The 2,546-nt window shown below is 57.9% G+C and overlaps 1 long non-coding RNA gene across 2 annotated transcripts; it reads left to right on the plus strand.

Moving 5' to 3' along the window:
• The first annotated feature begins 357 nt into the window (after nucleotides 1–357).
• On the plus strand, nucleotides 358–2,130 carry LOC143678678 (uncharacterized). Of its 2 annotated transcripts, XR_013173401.1 has the most exons (5): nucleotides 362–440; nucleotides 522–666; nucleotides 938–1,027; nucleotides 1,221–1,306; nucleotides 1,707–2,130. It is a non-coding gene; the product is annotated as an uncharacterized LOC143678678 (long non-coding RNA). The 2 variants fall into 2 exon arrangements; XR_013173400.1 differs by lacking the exon at nucleotides 522–666 and having other exon boundaries at nucleotides 358–440.
• Nucleotides 2,131–2,546: the final 416 nt, after the last annotated feature.

Here is a 2,546-nt window from a genome sequence, read left to right on the forward strand (position 1 = left end):
CCCAACCTTCGCCTGCAGGCCAAATGGAATTACCACTTTCGGGAACTTAGGAGACATGCAAATTCCTTCTCCCAGAAGGAAATGTCTCTTCAGCACTCCTTGGAGGACCCAGCCCAAGAGGAGGGGGGAAGCCAGGGTGGAGGCCCCTCCCCAGCCAGCCTCCAGGTGTGGAAGCCACCACCTGGGCCCCCTTCCTTACCCGTGCCCTGGAAGCCCTCCGCGGAGAACAAAACCTTCCTATCCCACTTAGTTCTCACAACAGTCAACGCTGGGTCCCAGGCACCAATCCCTCTTAACGACTAGATGAGATGTGACCCATTTTGCTTTGGTTTCTCCCTATTACTTTGTTGTTAACCCCGCTGTGGGTAAAAGGAAGAGCAACACAGGTTTGGAGGAAAATGACTGAAAACCCGAAACAAAACTCAGCAAGAAAATGGGAGGTGAGCTAAGAGTGACAGGTACTAGGTATTGGGTACCAGATTCTGTTTTACTTCCCAAAACAATGCACTGTCCATTTACAGATGAGCAAACCAAGGAAGGGTTAAAAGCTTAGGCCATTTGTCCCAAGTCACCCTGGTACCAGAGGCTGGCTGGAGTCAGTCTGTCCACAAAGTCCTTCCAGGGCTCTGTTTCACAGATGAGGAAACTGAGGCTGAGAGAGACCAAGTAAGCCGCTCAGCCCACGTTGCTGGTGAGGGGCAGAACCGAGACGTAAACCCAGGGCCCCTGTGCCTTCTTTGGGGGTGGAGGCAGGGGCTCTATTATCCGCTGGAAGGGTTACCTATGCCCTTTCCTGGCCGCTGAGTTGGCAAGCCAAGGAGGAAGCCACTGCATTGAGACAAAAGCCCTGAAGGTTCCTTGGCTCTCTTGGGGGGGGAGGGGGGGCTCCAGGTGTGCTGGCGACTGATCTACAAGGAAGCCCACCTTCACCCCCAAGCATTCTTGGAGCACCCCATCTCAGCCTTGGCACTGGTCACCTCCCCTCACCCCGCGTGGAGCACAGGCTGCACCCGCCGTGGGTTTGCAGGTACAGGGTGAGGTGAAGCCTCCACTCAAAACACGAGGGCTCTGCCCTTCTGAAGGCCTCCTGGGGACTCCTGGCTGCTCTGCTGCCTAAACCCTCCCACTCGGGGCCCTGGGTCCATCCCTTCAACCCTCCCCCATAGACACCCCCCTCTGCGAGCACCCCATCCCACACCCAGGCTTTGGGCCCCCCATAGAGTAACGACCCCCGAAGACTGCCCGCAGTGAGAACCCCGGCCCCAGCCTGTCCTTGCCAGAACCCCGTGTCCTGACCCCCCACAAGGTGGGCGCCCCGAGGCCAGGCTGTGTCCTGCCCAGCACGGGAAGGTCTGCCCCGCGGCGAGGGGGCGTTCACAGCTGGACACAGCTGGAGCTCCAGGAGGGAGGTGTGCCCTGGCCCTTCCCGGCTGCGCTGTGCCCACCCCCTGGGGGGCCTGGGTGCCGGGGCTCTTCCACGGGGAAGGAGGGGATTCTGGCACCAGTGACGAAACGCCAGCCTCACCGCGGATTCAGGGCGATGCCTTGTGGCAGAAACCAGCGGGAGGACAAACAAGGACTGAGCAGGGTTGGGTCACAGCCCAGGCAATGCGCCCAGTGGGAAGGGGAGGCCCTCACCCAGACCCACAAGCCATGGCCCTGCCCTGGCCACCCCTCACCCTCCCAGCCCTTTTCTTCCTCTGCAGGCACCGGGCTCAGCTCCCCCCGCAGCACGCCAGCCCCTTCCCCTGTCGTTTGCCAACCACCCCGAGCCGCGCCCCCCTCTTTGCTGCTGGTGGGACCCCTGTCCACGGCCAAGACTGGCAGCGCCACGGACCTGCCCTCTGAGCCCGCCTTGCCTCTGGAAGTGGCCCAGGTGGGGGCGGTTCTGGTCGGTGATAGGAAGGAGGGTCTTTGGGCAGGTTTGTGAGAGAGGCTTCCTGCCTTGTGAAAGAAGGTTGGACGAGGAAGCCCCCTTGTCCTTCTGGCTCGGGTTGTCATCCTGGGAGTGGTGTGTGCAGAGTTGCTGGAATGTCTTCATGAGGGAAGCCGAAAGAATTGCCAAGAAACTGGCAGGATTCACCAAGCCAGGAGCCCCTGCATCCAGATGTCTTCTCACATGAGAAAATAAAAGGCTTTATATTCGCTCTGCTGGTTTTTTACAACCAAAACGATCCCACCTGGCTCCTGCTCGCCTCCCCAGAGGCCACTCCCCGTGTTGTCCCCAGAGGCAGCTGTCAGCCGCCAGCCCCACACAGATTAGGTGTGTTCGCCATGTGCCTTCTCACTTGAGAAAGACCCTGAATTTCACCAGCCTTCTTTAATCAAGGTATCTTTTCCTGGATGCCTTAGATTGCACATTTCTAAAGACTTGTTTTAATTGGTACATTTTCCAACCTTACAACTGTAAACTAGAAACTTATTAAATTCCCCTTTTTAGAAGCTATTCCGTTTCTGGTATATTGCATTCCAGCAGCTAGCAACCTAGAACAATGCCCTAGCGGATATACCTCCACTGTGTTGTTGCAGTCCTGGTTCCCCCTGAT

This window comes from Tamandua tetradactyla, chromosome 4, assembly GCF_023851605.1.
Source record: "Tamandua tetradactyla isolate mTamTet1 chromosome 4, mTamTet1.pri, whole genome shotgun sequence".
Lineage (NCBI taxonomy): Eukaryota > Metazoa > Chordata > Mammalia > Pilosa > Myrmecophagidae > Tamandua > Tamandua tetradactyla.